A 22830-nucleotide genomic window follows, 5' to 3' on the forward strand; every position below is an offset into this window, starting at 1 on the left:
CTGCAGTCTTTCAGTAAAACACTTTTAGGATTTCAGGATGTTATCTCTCATTCACCTCGGCCACATTGTTTCTCTGTACCATACTAAAAGGCATGTGCATAGGTATGTCCCTAGCATGCAAATGGTGATATGTTTATCAACTCCTAACAACCGCATTCAAGCGTCCCTTTTGCAGAAGCAGCGTGTAAAAACCTTTAGACGTAGAGAAGCATAGACTTCCGCAGAAAGCTGGTCGTTCCAGGTTCGACGCTCACACCAGGACGGAGGTTTTTATAAATGAAGTTCCGCAGAAAGCTGTACAGCTTTTTTTTTTGTATCCACGACTGCACTTGAGTGGATCTCGATGTGTTTACTCCATTATTAGAAGTCTACTCTGCCTTGAGCAATTTCCCTAAATATTTGACCAACACCGTGCCCACTATGAGCTTTTGATCATTTTGTCTTTCCCTACCATCGATGACCATCCTTGTAAGCTCATTTGGTAGACTGACTGGCCCGGAGAAGCGGTGGTCTGGTGTTCGATCCCCCTAGCAGGACGATTTTTTTTTCTGAGAAAGTTGAATAGCTTTCCTTTGCAGGCGTACGCTTGTGCTTGGGTGGAATTAAATGAGTAATTTCTTGTAGAGGCTTACGGCGTGAGGATCAATGTAAAGGAGTGCAGAATAGATGCACTGTTGCCAAAAGCTTTATTCATATTCGAATAGAATACTTTGGCATGAAGGACTCGCCTTAGCTGCTGCACAAAATCAGCATCCAGTAACTGATGCTTGCTCTGTGTGTTTTGAAACGCGTGGGGGATTCACACAAGCCACGTTAATAAAATGGTAAGGTACTTGTATATTCATTACAATTTCGTAAAGCGTGTTGTAAATAACGTCGGTATAGAAATACAAGTCTGTTTATTAGTGATGATGCAAAACCATGGATGTTACCGCGAATTCTACTGCAGCCTCCTCACATTGCTCCTTCAGTGCCAGATGGCAGCCAGCCCCGTGCTTATGCTAGCACCCACACGCTGTAATCCGCTCAGAAAGGTCGCTTGTCAGCGCGTAACTCACTGGTCCCGTGCTGAGAGGGGTGTCGAACCTGATTTCAGAGGTTGCTTTTACATTACGGGTGGCATCCAGACAAACTCCAAGAAAGCGCGCAATTTTAGAAAACATGACACGCATTGATCAGGCGTAATAATTGTAGAGGGCCCACCGCACGCAAAATAAGTACCAGGGCCTACAGAGAACGTGCGAAGGAGGCCACGCCTGAGTGGCGGTCAGCCGAACGGTTGGAGTTTCGAATCATTTCACCCTTCTAGTTCACCGCTCACTCGTGGAGAAACTTTCACGCTTATCGCAACATCAAGACAGAGTGCGGCGTTTTCCTATTCTAGCGTTAAAAAACACCTTAAACGATCTCTCCTCTGAATGCGACGGAGATTGTACAAACACGTGCGTAGACGCACCAGATGATGATATTACATTCCAGCTACTATCCCCTTTGATAGACCGCATCTCTTCCTTTCTCCATGTGCCTGTTAGATTCGTACTGCTGCCGACAGACACCTAATATTTGGTGTGCAGAAGATGGCAACATCGCCGATTGCTTTGAAGTCACTGTGGCTGCTAAAGCTTTTACTTCAAAGGTCGCGTCCGTCTCATGGCAAATCATCGTGAACATGAAAATGAACGAAATCAAACAGCTCACCACTGAACGTCAACCATTGTCTCTCGTTAAAGAAAAATATTTTTCGATGTAATTTGTTCCCTCCAGACTATTGACGCATGTGCAATTCTGCATCGCTCAACTTCAGACAACTCTAAGGCATGTATTACACTTTTGAGGTTGAAACTACATTGAAAATGATGGCAAGTTTTTCAGAATTATAACTCGTGCCAGGCTACCATCACTGCGTCAAATCGATAATTATAAGATTGTTACTGAGATTCGAATATCTGGAAATCATTCACGTTAGACGCACCCAGAATAATATGCTTGACGACTGCCCTAAGGCTTTAGGTGCGCCCACGTATACACATTTAGTATGTTATGTTGTTACCTTCTAAACTGACACTGCTTTAAGGTTTGATTTCTCGAGTTTAGGAGCACAGATTGCTTGTTCTTCTTTTTGATTTGTGCTCAAACCTATTTCCTGATTGAATTGAACACAGCCTGTAAATGTGCTTGCTTTCAGGAGACAGCATGCAAAAATATGAAGACGAAATAATATTAAGCATGCTTTCTAAGCGTTTGACAAAAATTCAAAGATTACCTTCTATAATTTCGATAGAGATTGTAATAGTACGGGCACTTCGGAAGAGTACGATCAGAATAAAAGAAAGCTTTCCAACGTAAATAAAACGCATACAGGGGCGGACATAGGTCAACGGGGCAAATTTTCCGCTGAAATTAAAATCGTGATTCCGCACTGGAATAAGAAAACAATATTTGTTGAAGTGAAAGGGCACTGGTGTCTACTACCCGTTCGTACATATTATGACATTCCAATTTTATTCATGCAATGCGTAAAAGGTTTAGAAGAATAGAGCATGCTGTATTCATTTTTGCCCGCACCGGTCTTCGCACTCGTTTGTTCTGACATAATGCAGCAAGCAGTGCCTTCTGAGCACAGTAAGGATCACTTATTTTCACATACAATCTGCAGTTGTGTGACATGTTGTAATTCAGTGTCCTTTCTCACCCTTTTATCCTCATTAGCTTGCCACGTGCAGGAGAGACAACCGGAATAGTATCGTATCCTTGCCCTTTCTCATCTTATTATCAACTTATACTATCCTATTATTAGTATTATTATTTATCTACTAGCCGTCGGAAAATTTGTTTAACAGTAATTGATAACAGACCTTCAAAAAGCTCTTAGGTGAAGTTTGACGTGCCTGTCGATAAAAAGCGGTGTTTATTCTTTCGAAAAAGAATTTGAGAATTTTCAAACTTTGCTCTCCTGTTCTCTACGACCTAACCGCTTAGAAAGACACATTTGGGAAGCTAGGTAGCTGAGCGGTCGGAATAATGTCCGCAGCATTTTTCAAGCTTCGAAGCGTGCATAACGCCCTTAAAATGTTCCGACAGAGCAGGACTGCATGGCGGTGCCTAATTGTTTTTTTTTTATCCAGATGTGCATTTTAATATGTCAGCAGGGATCTACCTAAGCGTAGTTGACCTTTAAACGCCTAACCTCAAGGTTTCTAAACTAAAATTACCAGAATAAGCAGAGGCCTCGATTTCGATCATGTCAACTAAGATGTTGCCCCCTCGCGGTACAACTACGGCCACATGTCTTTTTACTCAAGACCTTTCTGTCCAACTTGGTCACCATAAAATTGAGCCAGGCCCCTAGAAATCAAATACCTCTGTTGTAACACAATGTTTAGCCCCAGAAGCGACCGCCCTGTCCTCCTCAACTCTCATATAACTGATCCCATATAACTGCTGTTCCTCCTCTGCTATGTCTATATTTCTTAATAATCACATTCGTTACTTGAAGGAACAATTCTTTAAATCAAACCGGTATTGTATGACGTTGCAATGCCCATTTCTTTTTCTTCAAGGCTTCATCTCTGCTTAAATTACTGAACAACGAGGCAGACAGGCCTCAGGAAGTGTTTAAGGCCAACTAAATGATTGCACTACCAGTTGAGTACACTTGCTACTTCATAGGAAGAATTTCGTCAGCCTCGTTCTACGACACTTTGAATCGCTCATGTTCGGCCAGAGGCAAACAATGCCCATTCTGAAACTGAATACATGTCGAAATTTTACGTATGAAGTCGGAACAACCTTACGTGGTGTAGTTGCAGGCGCTACTGTGCTATGCACTATAATCACTACATGCTTCAAACACGGGTCTGGACTTCAACAGCATCGCATACTACTGCACGCCGGAATCAAAGTGGCATCTTGATATCAACCAAATGTACCATGCGCATGGACCATCGACGGCAAACGCAGCGGCAACGCCTACCCAGCGCACCGACTGCATAAGGCCAGTGTTCATTAGGCCATCCTGTGGGCACGGCGAAACTTTACGGATGGAAGCGCCACAACCATAGGTCCTGTTCTTACAGGTTAGTGGGTTTGGTAAATGCTTTGGAAGCGATGATAAGTTTCTCATTGTTCTACCCTGCCCCAAGGGGTGCATCCAGAATGTTATGCAATGTATATCTTCGCTCCTATGCTGGATGAAAATATTAGAGGGAATCCTGGACCTAACCATGTCGATACAATGCTGCATTAACTGCTATCCGGACAGTATAAAGTGCGTGAAGATATTAGGAAAAAAAATGCAAAACAAATACCTTTTTCAAACAAACTAGATGATATGACTGCGAAAAGTGTATGAAACGAAAATAGAAGACCTTGGTCCAACGCTGAAAGGAATTCAGACCATAATACAGTCAAAACAACAAAAGATCTATACTGCAGAAATAATTTAATATTTTTGGAATACCCGAAAATTACCAAGAAACCAGTGACGAAATCAAGGAAAAGTGTTTTGTGATGTCTTTGATAACAAACTTGGTGCAAAAGAAAAACAGTGGAAAAAACCCACAGGCTTGGCCGAAAGCGTGACAACAGATCGCGACCGATAATCATACGATTTTTAACTACAAAAATTTGAGATCATGAAAAACTTCAAGAAACAAAAGTGTACCAACATAGCGGTTTCGAAAGACTTTCTGACGACTACTTTACAAAAAGGAACAAACCTAAGAATGTGCAAAGCAAGAAAAAGACAGCGGTTCGAAAGGTTGGCTAGTACACGATAAGATTGTCACCGACAAGAAAAAATATGCCTCGATGACCACAGATCGTGCACAATAAAGTTAGAGGAAGGATGCAAACGACTGACATTCGGAACAATAAATCCCGAACAGTACTCGTGATTTCTGTTAAAGCATGTAGTGTAGTAAATAAAGCACTGGAATTAAAACACCTTTTTTATTTCAACCCCGACAATGTAATACTAACTGAAATGTGGTTACGACAAGAGATTGCGAAATAATACCAAATAAATATAAAATTATTAACAGAGATCGAGATGCGTGAGGTGGAGGTGTCTTCATCATTTTAAGGAAGATATCCAGGTGGTGTCCTTAGATGGCAGTCCGACACCAGTGTACATGGTGCAAGAATAAGTTGTGTAGTGCACCCTGCATAATTGGAGCAGTTTCCACACCGGATGCTCCAGTTCAGTTTCTAGATTTAATACATGGTCTCTGTAGTAACCTCACTGAAAACGCACGACAAATTATTGTGGGAGTCTTCAAACTACCGGGTTTACAATGGATGCACTATAAATAGTCACCACTGCGAACAGCAAACACTGCGAAGCCCTCATGAATATTACGTTAAGCAAAGATCTTGCACAATTAGTACAAGAAGCAACAAGGACTGGAGCAAACTAAGCATCGTTGTTAGACCTCGTATTCGTAAAAAGTAAGATTGGTGGATGTAAAAATTCTGTCCATGGGGGACTTGTTTTAACTTGTTTTGCTGTGTGAAAAAGCGGCACTGCATGCGAAGAACAAGAGACAATCCCTACTCGTGACATTTCTAGAGCTGAGGACGTGAGCATATTAGATTATTTAGAAATGTCATTGTATAATTTGCTACCAAATAAATATAAAATTATTAACAGAGATCGAGATGCGTGAGGTCGAGGTGTCTTCATCATTTTAAGGAAGATATCCAGGTGGTGTCCTTAGATGGCAGTCCGACACCAGTGTACATGGTGCAAGAATAAGTTGTGTAGTGCACCCTGCATAATTGGAGCAGTTTCCACACCGGATGCTCCAGTTCAGTTTCTAGATTTAATACATGGTCTCTGTAGTAACCTCACTGAAAACGCACGACAAATTATTGTGGGAGTCTTCAAACTACCGGGTTTACAATGGATGCACTATAAATAGTCACCACTGCGAACAGCAAACACTGCGAAGCCCTCATGAATATTACGTTCAGCAAAGATCTTGCACAATTAGTACAAGAAGCAACAAGGACTGGAGCAAACTAAGCATCGTTGTTAGACCTCGTATTCGTAAAAAGTAAGATTGGTGGATGTAAAAATTCTGTCCATGGGGGACTTGTTTTAACTTGTTTTGCTGTGTGAAAAAGCGGCACTGCATGCGAAGAACAAGAGACAATCCCTACTCGTGACATTTCTAGAGCTGAGGACGTGAGCATATTAGATTATTTAGAAATGTCATTGTATAATTTGCTGGGCGACTGACATAAACGCGCTTTGAAATCACTTTAAAATGATTTTATATTACTGTTTGGAGAGCTTTCTTCCTAAACGACAGAAGATTGCTCAAGAACAGAACCCGTGGGTTAAGCGCACAATTATTCATAAAACGGACAGCTAAAACGCAACAAGAGCAACAAGATACAAAACCACTCTGATGTATCGCAACTTTCAAAAATGTTAAAAGTGAAATTGCAGGCTGCAAAAGAAAATCGTTACTTTCAGACTTTATCTAGCTTTAATAAAGGTTCGCCAGAGTGCTCTTGGGGTCATCTTGCTTCATCGAACGAAAACACTGACTAGATTGTTGACTCTGAAGATGTTGTTACTTATTGCTCGGATATTACTAATAGATGTAATATTTTTCACTGTGTTTTATCCATCAGAAATATTGGCTCAAAACGTATAAGACCAATAGATTCCACGCTTCCCGCCGTGCATGACATTTTTTATCCGAAGAAGGAATCCTGTCGCTTGTACTCAACATTGATCCGAAAAAAAAAAAAACTGTTGGCCCAGACAGTATCCCTCTTCTAAACAAGCTGTGAATATTACTGGGGAGATTGTGTCTCCTTGCCCAACACCTTTCTTAGTATGTTAATTAGTTAGTTTTGGGTTGGATAGTTCAATTATTTATTTTAATATATGTCAAGGTGATTTGGCACTCTCAATTATAATTTTAACAACATTTGCGCATGTTAGTTATTGGCTCACTCGGCACGTGGCTTGATCAGCGCGGAAGTCGCTGTATTCATATAGCTAGCAGAGGTACTCCACTAACTTGATGTAGTGCCCACGATGATGCACAAGTGGGCTAAACAGACTAAAAGTGAGAAAACGAGACCAACAAGTAGAAATTTTAGGTTTTAAATTGTTCTGCAATGTTTCTCACCTCCAAAGCAGGGTATTTGTTAATTTCGTGATAAACCGTTACAATGAAGCACGAAAACTAATTGTTGAAAAAAAAAAAACTGAATAGAATGCCTCTTAATTACTCAAGGTAATAAAAGTAGAATGAAAACTCATCTCAGTGCGATTTGAATCGCATGGCAACCTGAGTGGTATAACTCTTCTTGAGCTGTTATAATGAGACCCTTTTTCATTCTGCGTGAATTTAAAAAATATAGGTGCACAATGCTGCTGAACCGAATATGGAGCGAAATATTTAGCTGCGGGCGACCGAAGTTTGCGTCGAACACAACCCGCATTCCGTTGAACGCATCAAAGTTCACTGGCGCTGTATATAGAACTTACTTTCTTTCCAGTTATGGGCGTGCCAGTTGGGCATAGGGACTGCGTGATTTCAAGCATGATAGCAAGCTGATTCTAATGTCACCCTCCAACATGAATGGAGAACCCCGAGTTAGCGAAGCAGGTTGCTAGGCAAGGGCGAAATGATTAAGGGTAGTGTAATGCAGCTTTCGCTGAAATACATGGCTCACACTTAAGCTGCACCTTTTAGGCAATAACGCACATCACACATAAAAATGACATATATAAAGCTCCGCTTTAAGTAAGCCGTGTGAACGTTCCTGCGTTGCATAGCGGTAAAGTGATTTGAAATGACATGTTAGGCTGCTTGTTATGTCACCCTCCCACGTGAAAGGTGAAGCCCAAACTTCCGCTTTTTCAGGCACTCAGGTACCGGCGAAAAGCTCGAGGATGGCGTAGTGTAGCTTTCGCTACAAAATTGTCATATGCTTTTAGTTACTCACACATCCTATTTATAAACTGAGTACAATCTGTAACAGTGAATGGCAGAGGAGAAAACGCGAAATGACCTTTCTTTATTTTGCTGCTGGATCGTTAATGTTAGTTGGGCCATGACGCTGGTCCGATGCTTCTTGGCAAGCGGCAACCGGTCAGCAGAAAACTAACGGCCACGTACAAAACCAAACCCGGTCCTAACGCGGCAGCAAAGATCGGCCTACCTCTTTTTGCCTAGCAGTCGATGCTGCGCTATTTGTCGGCCGAGCTCGAGTTCATGCTTCGGATCCGCATTCCTATTTTTGTCATTGTGACACTTGTCATTCCCTCTGAGACCTCTAGTCAACTTATTTGCGCGAACGCCAAAGGAGAAGTGGTAGCCCCTTTTCTTTCCGGCGTTTCCATCAATCAAGTAGCTTTAGGTCAAATAGATAACGACATTTATGAATATCGACTCAAACTTAGAACGTAGACCCAGGTATGTTGTTACGGACCAGGAAGGAGAAAGAAGTGGGCAGTGGCGCGGGCAGACGCGCTCGCACTAGGCCCGCAACTTTTCAGTAAACGTATTCTCACGGTCATCGAACATCTTCTCCCTGTCCTCAGTTCTCCTGATTTAATTGGCTTGCCGGCCCGCAACAATATTATGCATTAGGAGAGTTTCAACAGCCTCCGAGTTAGGTACAAGAAGCCGGGCGCTCAAATGAAGCTGCAGGCAAACGTATTCTCTCCATGCAGAATTTGGCATCTGAAAAGTGTTATATTCAGAAACGATTTCTCTGCAAGGAGCCTCCGGTTTGGCGCCTTTCAATTGCTAGCAGCTCAGCGTATTTTGTTTTACCGAGACAGGGCTAAAAGCACCGCTCTGTAGAATAACAGGCGTCCGCGTTGTCGGCGTCGCAAAGCGACGTTATGAGCGAACGACCACGGTTTTGTCTTCGGCAGGTTGTAGCTGGTGGCTGGCATGACCGACCTCGATTGGTAGCAGGGTGTCTCACATCATGAAACCACATGCCATGGCCGGTTCAGCAGAAGCGGTCAAGTAGAACCTTTCCTTTCATGCTGAAGGTTGACATCAGAGCTAGCCTCCACATCTCTTGCATTATCAGTTACATATGCCTTCTTTACACAATTCAGTCACGTTCGAAAGTATTGGGTCAGCGGTCATTTATATCGTTGTCGAGAGACCTTTCACAAAAACTGTAGGCTAAAGAGTAAATGTAAAACAACAGATAAACGTTCGACAGATCAGAGATCTGTGAATTAGCCACGTCGATGTATGCCAAGAAGGACCAACAAGAACTCTTAAACGTGACGAATTAAAGCTGTCGCTTCATAACCCTAAATGTAGAGCTTGACGGCCACTCTAATGTGATGCCAAACGTTCAATAATGAGTCTTTCCATATACGCCATTGAGGCCGGCTTGCACCGAAATAATATTTTGCCGCACTGTTGTAGTTATTCAGTATCGCTTCACTAGTTACCTAACTGGAAACATGTTGGATAAAGTCGCGTTTGTAGCCATATTTTCGCGCTTTGGCGAACATGGTAATATATTTCTTACTCTGCATATATATATATATATATATATATATATATATATATATATATATATATATATATATATTGTAAATCTGGCTTTGTACACACTTCGAGCAGATTTCTTCGTTTCGCCGCCAGCAGAGTGACTGCTTTAGTTCGGATTGACAGGCTTTTTAGCTGTTTCAACAACGACCGAACATATAGACACAAATTGGTTTGTTCTCAACATTTCAGGAATTTAGCAAAATATTTTAGAATCGGCTAGAACACAGACATTACGCAATGTTAGCAACCCGAATGCCAAGTGAATACCAGGCGAGTGAACACATTTGCGTTTGATATTGAATCGCATCTTCGAGAAACACTGTGTTTCTCCATCCAATGTGACAATTAGGCACATCACGTTAAATTGCGAGCGGCTGATATCTAAATCAATGGCCATAGAGCAGAAATATTTCCGTGGCGTCGCTGTATATACAGATGGAAGCGATTGTGACATCTTAGTAGATACTGTGTGTCATGTCCGCGTTTTTAAGGAATAAAGTATATGGAATGGGTTAGAGCTGCTCTCCCTATTGTACTATAGATTGAACACACGTCGTTACAAAAAAAAAACGCTGTTTCGCCAGTCTAGTGGTATGTCATAATCAGGCCGAAGTGCTTCTCAACGCTAACGTAGCTGCTACATAAGTCCAACTGAAACCTTAAATTACTTTATTCGTTTCACATAATATATACAAATAAAAAAAATTGGTTATTATTGAGGACCTGGTAGATATGAGCTAGCAGTTATATTTACATGTCTCAGATTTGCAGTTACAGACTTCCCGGTAAATATTTCAACCTCATACGATATCTAGGTGTGCGCGAGCTTCTGCTGGTATCTGTCTGGTTCTTCAAATTAGAACTGGATGTGAGGTGCAGTCTGCAGTGTGGTCTCCTCTCAAATGTTTGGTGAGGTCTCGGCAGCGTTTGCCATGTTCTTCTTTGCTGTCATGAAAAAAAGGCTTGAAGGGAGGTTTTGTTGAAGCTGATTATGAGTTGGCCAGATGTATCTTTGAAAGGTGGAAGCTTATTTTGCCGGTGCTTCGGACGACGCCGCGGTTTCCAAAGATGCGCTGCTTCCCTCTACCGCAAAAACATCACATGGGTCTACTTGCATTAGCATGTGCGAAACCTGCCAATATATTAAGAGTTTTACTTCTTGGTGGATTCACCCAACGCTACTCTCGCACAATGTTTGATGCATTAACCTACCTGGATAACAGAGTGAGTGGCGCAAGAGGCACTTCATGAAGACAACGATGTTCACTGAAGAGCGCGAGATTGCACTGGAAATGGAATTTGTAAAGACGATTGTTTACAGCACAGCACTACAATGTGTTGCAGCTTTACACAGTGTGATAGGCTTCGGCGATAGTAAAGTGCTCTCGTCCCTAGACCAGGCAAGTTTATCTGTTACTTCTCGAGCGTGTGCGGAATTCAGTCGCAGCAACAGTTTGTGCTCCCAACCTAGCTGATATACTCTGTCCAAAATTCCTATCCTTACCGCCCATCGTAGGAAAAACGCTTCGAAATCAATATTTTTTTTTTTATAATTCTTCAATATTCAATATTTCTCTTTGCACAGACCCGGCGCAAAAATCAGTTCCTTCCCGCACTCCCTCTTGCATACCGGCATGTATACTGACACGCTCAGTCTACAATTCCTGTCTATCAGACAACTGATATGTCATTCCTATTTTTGTGTCTTTAGTTCGAAATGCGTCCTTCGGCAACTTTGCCAGCACTCTGCAGAAAATTGAAGTAGTGGAAAAAAATTCTTTCCGCGCTCTGTCTTTGAGACTGAAATATTTTTGAAGCCTCATCATCAGCCCCACTACCTACTGCAGGGCGAAGACATCTTCCATACAACTCTAATTAACCTGGTCCTGTTCTCGCTGCATCCATAGACCCCTGCGCAATGTCGTCAGATCATCCATCTAGCATTCTTGTGCGCCCTTCTATGATTTACTTACCTTGGAATGCAATTTGTTACCCATAGCTACCGTCGGTTATCCTCTCTTCCCAGTACGTGTAATTCCGTCTCCTCAACAGTAGGGTCCAGCAACTCCTTTATCCTCACTGGTTGCCACTGAACGGGTTAGACGGCGATTGTTACCGAGAAGTGTCCCTGAACGCAACCTAAAGGTAACACACACTCACTTCTGGCAGGAAATGATTACGGTGAAGGTAAGTGAAATAGTATTACTGGCGTCATGCCGTCACTTCGTGGCGCTGTTCACGTCTGGTTTTGTAGTATTAAGAATTAAAAACATCACATAATGAAACCTAAAGGGAAACAGCCCCCCCCGCCCCCCCAGAAAAATCTTAGTATCTTATTTTAACATTGCGATTTTAAAAAAATCAAAACGTTACACTCACCGGTTCGAAGAGATGTTTTATTCGCTTAGTGCTCACCTAAGTAGAGCCATTCCATTGCGCCACTGAAGCTCTCTGTTTTTATTACCGTTTTAGCAGAACGAACAAACACAAAATACATTTACACGACAATAAAAGGAACAATCACTTTCTGGCTACTGCACGATGATAGAATGATATAAATGATTTTAGTTTGGCGAGTACTGATAGCCACTCAGTTTGAGAATCTTGCTGCCTGAGCACTTCCTGTGTGTAGATGATGCTTTCAATGGAACGCTGATAAGCAGGATGTACAATAATACGTTCATGTCTTACATCTATTCACGTGCGCAAGGCTGTGCATAAAGAGCGACAATAATAGTTCGCAAAGCAATTCACCTGGTTCTGCGCCTGGTAGGAAGCATATTCCAAAAGGCGTCGAAGGTAACAATTGCGCCACTGAAGCAACGAGTACGACAGGCTTTAAATGCGCTGATACTCATTTTTACGATTTTTCCGCTATCAGATGCCAGGTGACGCTACTCAGAGGAACCTATTGTTGAGAGACCGGAAACTCGCTCCCAGTACATGTCCGGACCATGCCCATTTGTTGTTGATTACCACTAGAACCTCATATAATCTAGAACTTGAACTTTACACCCACAAGTTCCCGTTCCATTGCTCTCTGCGTTTTCTCAAATTAGGAATTGGCCTCGAGATCGAGCAGAGTCGCTACCTTGCGGCTCAGCGGCGAAACCTACTCAGTGTGGATGCGTTTTCGCGTCGCGTGCCAGCCCGCAGTTATTTACGCGCGGGCATGCGGCGTGTACAGGAGTGTTTTTGTTTGTTTCACAGCTGCTGTGAGCTTTTGCTTACCTATATGCCTCTTGCAAAATAAATATGAACAGTCTATAGCCCCACGCTTCATTAAAAAAATATACTTGTCCGTATCGAGCATGTCATGCTTGGATAAGGACATCATCCATCGCGGTCTACGGCGCTTGAGATGCTTTGACATGCAATATCTCAAACGAAGTGGTATTGTCGTTACCGCCGGCGTTGCCGTCAACAAATGTTATTGCAAACGCTCAGAAATCGCATATTCCCATTTCTGTTTGGAATACCGCAGCTACTAAAACATATGCCATCGCAGACTGCTTTATATAGCAGAATGCAGTTTGATCACACCACTCTATGCCTACTATGCCGTCTGTATGCACGATAGAGTTGCGTGAGTACTTTTTTTTTGCTTTTTGTTTTTAAACCTCTGTCGCTGTGTCTGAATGGTAAGGGCGCTCGACTGCTGATTTCGAGGACGGCGGATTCAATCACAACCGTTTCGAAAGGCGTTCCCCTGCTGTGGGATTTGACTGCACAGTAAACAATCTCACGTGGTAAATGTGGTGTTAATAATGAAAAAAAACGACACCAAAACCAGCCTCTGCAATCATCCGTCATAGCCGATGCCGCTTTCATGCGTTAAACCCGGGCCAATAAGCATTTCTTTTCTTTTCTTTTTTTTTGTTGTTGAAGGCTTCTGTGTATCCGTAAAAGTTTTAGTGAGCACATTTTGCTTCAGAGAAATGCTCGAATGTTTGGGAAACATATTCCCTGCACCTAATTGTTACCCTAAATATTACATAATACACCTAGATCAACGTACTTTACTGGTAGCCTATTATAATCATTATAATCCCTTTTCGTCCAGGTGCTGTCTTCCGACAAAACTCGTCATTTCTGACAGGGGGAGTAAAACAGCTTCATGCGGGCTTGAATATCAGTGTTTAGTGCGGGAATGAATACATTTTTATAGTCGCGTAATAAGATGGCCTCCATTTCTTTCGGAATAGTTTTATATCCGGCATCTGTTTTGGAAGCAACCCTAATATTTTACTTCGCATAAGATTTAGTCACTGCTAAATAATTAGTGATAAAGAAATTTTCAGCCTGTAAAATTGCTTCCCAGAACGTGACGGTGCCCATGCGCAGTTTATAACGATGTCTTCGCAGCGAGTAATTCGTAGCTTGCGCTTTAACGTTACTGAAAATTAATCGCTGATTATTGTAAATTCTGTCAAGTGTGTAAAAGTTCTCTCACAGGGGGAAATTTATTCGCATTGCAAAACAAAATAATTACACTACTAATTTATCGTTACATATTAACATCACACACATCAGAAATTATTATACTTTTCTCGGTTTCAGGAAATCATTTACAGTTAGTGGTGCATGCATTAATACACTATCACATTATGTGACAGTGGCCGCAAGAAGCACTTCGGCAAATTCAATCCACTCAGTGCTGTACACGTGAACAATCAGCTTTCCAGTGTGGCGAGGTTTTCTGTATAGGGTCGGCGTGATCTCATTTTTGGGGAATACTTGTGCGTGGTTATCTGGGCCAGAGTTGATGTGCACTCAGTCTAAAGCAACTCACCATGCAGTGCGCTGCCAATGCTACATTTAACCTGCGTAATCCTCGAGTAAAGTACGATGTAATGAACCAAGCTTTCTTGATTCAATCTAAATTACTGCAGGTCAGAGCACGAACCTTTTATCTGCGTGGGCTTGACACTAAATTCGCCGGTCTCACTCGCATGAGACACGCTCAAACTGTTTAAAAGTCGATAAGAAAAACAAACCTGTCATTAGGCAGGCCCAAGCATATAGGCGCGTGAGCGCGGTACAGCGCAAGAGACGTGAAAAGTAAATCATGAAGACTAGTGGCTGCGTGCTTTGTTTTCCTAAAATCCGCTCTTCTGCTGCATTGGCGAAATCCTTGGATATTCAGAAATACTGCAGAAGACACGTTTTCATCACCAACAAACCCGCCGTAAACTCGGAAGCAGAAGAAGATTGACATGGCGTGCAAGACGGCAAAGGCCACTGGGGCCCTGGACTGAGGGCCCAACCAACGCCGGGAGAATTCCCTTTGTGTAAATAAAGTTTTTCATTCATTCATTCTTTCATTCATTCGGAAGCAGACCTACGCAGCGTGCATTTCTTCGAGAGCCGCCGGCTGCCGATCCACAATACCGGAGTGACGGTGGCGCCACCTCTAGGTCGATCTCGCGGCGAATAGAAACGTTTTTATTTAACCTCTGCTTTCGTGCCCCCCTAAGTGAGTACGGATAAAATGCAACCCTTGTATAGTTTTCTCGTTAGAGGCACCGGCAAACTGCCAATCGTAAACTACGAGTACCAGCCAAATGCGCTTCATCCTTATCTTATTCTACAAGCAATTCATTGCTGGGTTTGCAGATACTACTTATCATAAATATACATATTCACCTACCCCTTTCCGTGCTTCGCTACCCGTTGTTAGCGGCTATTCCCGAGGCTGTTGAACATTAACTTAGACGTTTGCATACAAATATTTACGGCAACTTTTTTGTTTTAATGGTCTTCAATTGTTAATTGCAATTCCCCTCTGTTATCTTGCAAGGCAATGTCAACAGCGAATAACAGATTACATAGGTACTCAGTTATGTTTCGAAGCAGCTCTCAAAGCTGTCACCCGCCGTGCTCGTCCTGAGGGCGACGGTCTGTTCAGCGGCTGACATTCGAAAGGGTTCTCTCACCCGCCGTGCTCGGTTGCGCTGACCGGCGGTCTGTTGAGGTGTACCTGCTGAGCACCTTGGAGAACTACTCGGAGTCGAACCAAGTTTACAGCATGTCTATTACAACTGGTCTCTTCTCCCCAAAGTCACCCCTGACACCTGGTTAAATAGGCTCGCTAAACAAAGATCATAAGCCAATAGAGACGTAGTAAACTCTCTGGGCGGGGCCAGTAGGCTCTAGCATATAGTTCCTCCTCACACCCGTAGTGCTGTACGCACAACGTCACGCGTGCACATTCCATGAAGTTCAAATCCGTAGCCGTGGTCCCGCACGTCCTTGCTGGACAGCCCGAGGCCCGTGGGAATGAGGGCCCTGGCATCCGCTGCTCTTTTACACAAGAGCACAGCGCGCACACACCACACACCCACACACACACCTCCACCCATCGTGGATGATCTGCGGTCCGGAATACTGCTGCTCGCCTTGCAGACGCGCGGACATCCGGAGTCGTCTTGATGACGGCGTTGCGTCGGCGACTTGAAATCCGCGCCAGCCAGGCATTCCGCGATCCAGGATCACGGGAAATGAACGCAAAGTCACGCACCGCGGGCCGGCTCTAAAGTGCAAGCACCGCAGCTGCGCTCTCGACGAGTAGGCGCCAGTCCAGAAGCCGGCATTGTGGTATGTCGCGTTGATGAGCTCAACATGCTCTTCATCAACCCTTATTCTTGACTAATCCCATTCCAGTCTCCTAATACTTCATCTAAACAATTATGTGAATATTACTCGGGAGATCGTGTTTCATTGACTAACACCTTTCTTTTTGCATTTTTGATGTTTCTTTACGAAGAACTGTGGTTTTTGCACAGCCGCTATAGATATGTGCGAGAATTTTCACATACTGCCCGCCTACACCCTGATTTCGCAATAACTGTATGACTGCAATGTGTATTTGCAGGACCGTTTATTTAAAATTACTACCGCGGGCGAAATGTTTTCGAGTGGAATGTTGGGCATGTATGAAAGTTGCTGGCATTGTTCTTACCTACAATGCCTGCTTGCCAATCAGACGTATACTTGAGATTTCAGGCCTTGCTTCAGGTTTTCAGTGGGTGCCGTTGCCGCCGAAGCCTCGGGTTAAGAGAAACTAACTTGAGGTATATGAGCATTTCAACGCCTTTCGCAAGCTTGCCTCCTTTTTTCTCGCACATGCCTGCTATGGAAAACGAAATAATTGTTTCACGCCACGCCAGGGAACGCTATGCACAAGCTGCTATATATTAATATTGATTCCAACGTTGCTAAATCCTCGACCAAATTGAGCTCGACAGTTGGTTACTATAAATAGACGAAGGACATGTATGGGTTGTCTGAAGTGGTGGTGACCTCAATCGCGAATTCGTTCCGATTCAGCATGTGCTGCACCGTGGTCTATGTCTTGCTCGTTGGGCAGTACAGTTCCTTGATGACGTTTTTTTCTTTTTCCTTCCTTCGCAATGTGAGTTACGTTTTCATGCTTGGGCACCCGGAGGGATGGCTGGAATGCTACCCACAATTCAAATATAAAAATAAATAAATTGTGTATCTCATGAACAATCTGAACTGTGATAACGCTGCTCACGGACCGAAGCAAAGCAATGGAAATCACGTACGTAAGTGTTATATCTAGAGTATGCTAGAATGTTCTAGTACTCTGTAGTTACGTCATCCTGGGTTGTAAGAGCGCTTCGCAATTCCGTCTGTCATGTGAATCCACTTCAAGTGAACTCGACATGCCACAAGCGGACAGCGTCTCCGGGTGGCATCCAAGTGACCACAAAAATGGACGACAATGCTGTCATGGTTGCCAACAGTGTTCATACCGTGCGGTGCCGGCATATGAAATGAACCTATATTTCTAATTAAAAGCCGACAGCGTAAATTCCCTAAAATGACAGGACCACATTACAAGATAACCCACAAATATGCTCAAGAGCGAAAGACCTGCGCACCGTCATTTCCATCGCTTCTACACCATTATAATTTGACTAACCGCAACTCCAATACAACGCTAATTGTTATCATCTAATTTTTGAAATCGATTCGTCACATAGATTGGAGGAGGTTAGTTTACATCCCCATTCCAAAGAAAGGCAGTGCCAAAGATTGTTCCAACTACCGCACAATCGCGCTTATTTCGCATGCTGCAAGGTGATGTTGAAAATCCTCAAAGGTAGGCTGCAGCAGTATGTGGATCGGGAGCTTCCGGACGTGCAAGCTGGGTTTCGCAAGGGCAGGGGAACTAGAGACCAAATTGCAAACCTTCGCTGGATCATGGAAAAAGCAAGAGAATTCCAGAAACCCATCTACTTCTGCATTATTGATTATGCGAAAGCGTTTGACTGCGTAGATCACAGGAGATTGTGGCAAGCTCTCCAAGAGATGGGAGTTCCGATTCACCTCATCTGTCTCCTCAGGAACATGTATGAAGGGCAAGAGGCTACAGTCAGATGGTAAGACGCCCGACTACTGTGACGGAGTTCCCGGGTTCGAACCCGACCACGGCGGCTGCGTTTCGATGGAGGCGAAACGAAGTGACATCCGTGTGCTGTGCGATGTCAGCGCACGTTAAACATCCCCAGGTGGTCGAAATTACGAGGTAGCCCTCCACTACGGCTCCCCTTTCTCTCTATCCACTTTCACTCCCACCTTCATCCCTTCCCTTACGGCGCGGTTCAGGTGTCCACAGAGCAAGTGTGACAGATACTGTGTCTTTCCCTTTCTATGAACCAACCAACCACAGTCAGATCTGGGCATGGTCTTACTGCTTGGTTTCCGGTCGAGAAAGGAGTGAGGCAAGGCTGCATACTGTCGCCCTGCCTATTTAACCTATATGCATAGTGCATCATGAGGAAGGCCGTTCTGGACGAGTCTTAAGCTGGAGTGAAGATTGCTGGAAAACGTATCAACAACCTTAGATATGCGAATGATACCACTTTAATGGCAGAAGGTGAAGTGGAACTCAAGGGACTTCTGATGCGCGTACAAGAAGAGAGTGAGAAGTTTGGGATTACACTGAACATTAAAAAGACAATGATCATGGCGTCTTGCCCTATCAAGTCCTGGAGCACCAATGGACAAGAAGTGGAAGCTGTGACAGATTTTCTGTTCTTGGGATCCAAGATTACTTCGGAAGGAGACTGCAGCCATGAAATTAGGAGACGCCTACTTTTGGGAAAGAGAGCAATGGTTAGCCTTGACCGCCTAGTAAAGAGCAGAGACATTAGTAAGCCAATCAAGATCCGTAGCTCTCGTGCTATGGTCTTTCCAGTTGTGATGTATGGATGCGAGAGTTGGACTGTGAAAAAGGCTGACCGCCGAAGAATTGACGTGTTTGAATTGTGGTGCTGATGAAGACTCTCGAGAGTTCCTTTGACTACCAGAAGATCAAATCAGTCGATATTGTCCACCATAAACCCTGACTGCTCATTGGAGGGTTAAATTCTAAAGTTTAAGCTCAGCTACTTTAGTCATCTGATGAGAAGAGAGGAGTAGCTGGAGAAAGATTTGATGTTGGGAAAGGTTGAGGGTCGCCGGAGAAGGGTAGGCAGCGAACGCGATTGTTATATTGCATCCTCGAGGCAGTGCAGATGAAGTTATGTGATGTTAGGAAGATAGTGAGAGACTGGAAAGCGTGGCGTGACATGGTCCATAGGGTCACGAAGAGTCGGACACGAGTGAACGACTGAACTGAACTGAATTGTTATCATTGTCACTAATTATATCATATTTGTCTCCACTACTATCACCCTCAAGCTAGACAAGAAGAAGAAGCTAGACAAGAAGTTGGCAGTCTGCCAAAACACGAGTCATGTGGAAGCTATATGGGTTACGCAATCTATTACATCCTCAACGATTTAGTAGATGCTGCTTTTGATAATTACTACAATTGCTATTTATACTAATACTACTTTTACTAAAGCTACTATTACTTCTACTACTACTACTACTACTACAACTACTAGATATTAGCAAGGAAGGTTTGAACATTCGTATTATCTATTAAAGCTAGTCAGTTGATATGGCCCCTAATTGAAGTGAAAGCCGAAATTCTGGCCCACGGAACTGTCACTACGAGCAAAACCACGCTAAATCGTAAAACGTTTTATGTTGATCAGTTACCAGCCTCTTGTGCGGGTACGCAGGACTTGAAGGAGTACGAGGCACATTTTTTCGTGGTTGATATACATTACTTTCTGGAGGACCCGTGAAGCTGCGGAAATCGTGGAAAAGAGGTTAGTAGGAATACCATAGATATTATTGACAGTTGTATTAACTCGGCAATCCTATATGACGCTTTGGACTAAGTAGGGACAGCGAGGGTAGAAATAGTACTTCTAACAAACTGACGCTTACTAATACAAAGGAGACTGCAACTGTCATAACTACATTTTGAACTTTATCGGCGTCAAAGAAGAACTTCACCACTGTCGTAAGCTGCAGGCTGTTTAAAGGATACGAAGTAACCTAGGAAAAATAATACGGGAGAAAAAAATATAAATGTTATTTATTATAGCATATTCGAAAAAAATATGTAGGCAAGGCTGGTGGCTAGGTAGCACTCTTATTTGCAGGTCTATTCGGGCCTACAGCCTCCTTTACGAATGACTGAAGGCAACAGAAAGACAAGAAAAGAACTAGTTTCAGCATTGTATTTGGAGGTATATGAACAAATATTTCAGTGTATAACAACATCTGCAATGAATGCATGGGAAGAGAACACTGCCGAAGACTAATAGAGCATGCTGATACGCATGAAATTGTGCACGCTTATTTAGCGGACAAAAGAAAAATTCTGACAGTTTATATTCGGATTTATAAGTTTGTCTCGAAGTGACTTAGGCTATGAGGGATGATGTATTGGAGAGGACGGGAAAAATTGAACACCTGGAGTACAATTCTTTCACTTGCAAGTCAGATGTTCGGTTTCAGCGCTCGAATAATTGCGAGGTAAAGGAAAAACATTATTTGGCTGAACAAAATCCCACACGAACAACCGAGCAGGGTGAACACATGCTGTTCTCGCATTGTGAAATATGGTAGATTCATACTCAATAAAATTCGATTTCCGTCGTGTATGATGAACGCCAAATCTCTACTTTCACTAGTACACACGCCCTTGTTTTTCCAAGCACCACTTCCAGTTCAATGAACTATGGAGCTGCTATGTAAAGCTTCCATTTTGACTTTCTATCTAGTAATCATTAAAAACAAAATAAACCAGGTTGAGAGTCGTACCTCTGCCTCTAGCAAAACGGACAAACATGCCCGCTCTTACCGTTATTGAGTAACGACGCTTTTTTTCTTTCTTGCTTTGCTTTGAAACATCGCATTTCACCAAAGCAATACCAACAATATCACACAAAATGCTATTTACACATGCAACGGCGTAATCAGGCATCATGGAACGTGCTTCATAATACTAAATTCCCGCATGCACAACAAAGGCTGTATCTAGGCTTGAGAGTTCCTCGGGAGGTTCCACCGCAGCTTGAGGCGGAGTGAAGCATGTTGTTTGTTCTTTGTAGGGGGTACTTCTTCCGTACCTATGGCAACTTTGACTTATATGTATGAAATGGTGCATAACTACATTAGTTATTTTAGCACTGTTAACACCAGTTATGCTTTAGTCTTGAAGCAGCATTTGCCATGTCAGTGAAAGTTTGCGATATAAGCGTTTTGGGTTTGTGGGGCTTACCGTCCCAAACCGACTCAGGCTACGAGAGACACTGAGCAGTAATCAATTTACATTTTATTTTAAACATGCTGCAGCATTCTCCTTCAATATTTATACGAGTTGTATTATAAAGTTAAAAAAATAGATACACCCAAACACAAATCAAACACAAATGCTGTCGCATTTTATAATTTTAAGATGAGCTGGTTTGGTAGTAATCGCTTCAAATTTGCAAAGTAACAGCTGATTTTACTGTCTCGGTTCTATGTTAGAAAACACTGAGAACGTGTTCCCTTAACCATATCGACATTATATAAAGCGAAATCTTTTATAGAATCATGAGTACGTCCGTCGATGTGTGCGTGCGTCCACGCGAAATATCAGACTTTTTCGCGAGATTCCGCTGAATAGTTCCAGATTCCACCGGGTTCTAGTTACCTCTAAAGCTGTCTGTGAAGAACGTTAGTGGTAAATTGTGACCGATAATAATAGCTAGCGGTAGTTAGTGACAGTGACAGTTAGACATGATGATCATAGTAATTATGACAATGACAGTGGTCGTTCCTGATGAAGACAGTTACAGTTGATGATACTGATAGTGACATTAACATTCGTGACCGACTGTGACGTCATCTCTTGGTGACGTCGTCGGTCATAACCGAATATGACATTATGCTGGATGTGGCGCCATCATGAGGCCAAATTCGGTAATGCCTAATAAAAGATGCTGGCGGGATCTTGACATCACATCCGGCCATAACACCACATCCGACGATGACCGATTGCTCACATGCGATCCCCACATACGAAGCTGGCCCCACCGGCTTTCCAATAAAGGCGCCTGAACAGCACCTACCATTTGACGCTTCATCGAACTCCGCACCACACAGCATATAGAAGCAGACGCAGTAAAGCAAAATTCAGAGGAGTTTAAAATTGGTTGCGAGGAGAGAAAAGGCGCAGTATCTGTTACACTTCGCAGATACGTGACACGGCTCGTAAGGGAAGGAAGGAAGGTGGGAGTGGTGAAGGTGAAGGTGGGTGAAGGTGGAAGACTTCAGCCTCATCGCACTTCACTGGTCTAAAGTGCGCCCTAACATTAAGTTGACTTTATGAGAAATTTGTAGAAGCCCAATTTTCCCGAAGAGGAAGGGTATACGGGGTTTAGGTGATATTGGTATAGCCGTATGATTGTACGGGCGCTCTACGGCGATCTAGAGTGGCACCGATGGCTTGGTGACTATGCCCTCCGCAAGCAGTTCTCGATTTGTAGAGGTCGTTCGCCAAGACAGGGTCATGGGGCGTCGATAGCGAAGCCGCGCAGTCCGACGCGCCTGTAAGTGCACTGCTAAGGAGGAGGAGGAGGAGGAAACAACTTTATTTAACGCATTGCTATGCGTCAAGAATGTCCTGAACAGGGTAACCAAGGCCAACTGATCTTTCAGCTGGTCAGATGCTAACCAAGCCTGCCAAGTTGAGGGACGAGGGTGGGGAAAGTGGGGTGATTGAATTGCGACAGGACATGAAAACATGCAATGTTTATAAGTTTGCATATTGTTCGGAACAATTTGGGCATGCGCGGAAATGTCTGATTCGGCATAGAAACGATCGGGCTGGAGTAAGAAGTGTATTTAGTTGTATGCGTCT

At 43.3% G+C, this 22830-nt stretch overlaps 1 long non-coding RNA gene across 5 annotated transcripts in view; it reads right to left on the bottom strand.

The window, feature by feature from the left end:
* Nucleotides 1–22830, bottom strand: part of LOC146188593 (uncharacterized) — a 104318-nt gene that overhangs the window by 30929 nt on the left and 50559 nt on the right. For 2 of the 5 annotated variants that reach the window (XR_014707233.1, XR_014707232.1), the window contains exon 3: nucleotides 19629–19719. The exons of 1 other annotated variant lie outside the window; for it this stretch is intronic. This is a non-coding gene — a long non-coding RNA (uncharacterized LOC146188593). Of the gene's footprint in view, nucleotides 1–16406; nucleotides 16684–19628; nucleotides 19720–22830 lie in introns of those variants that run through there. 2 more of the 5 variants (XR_014707235.1, XR_014707236.1) reach the window with 2 other exon arrangements.

The sequence above is a fragment of the Amblyomma maculatum genome, chromosome 5 (assembly GCF_055883805.1).
Source record: "Amblyomma maculatum isolate TAMU_Amacu chromosome 5, ASM5588380v1, whole genome shotgun sequence".
Classification (NCBI taxonomy): Eukaryota; Metazoa; Arthropoda; class Arachnida; order Ixodida; family Ixodidae; genus Amblyomma; species Amblyomma maculatum.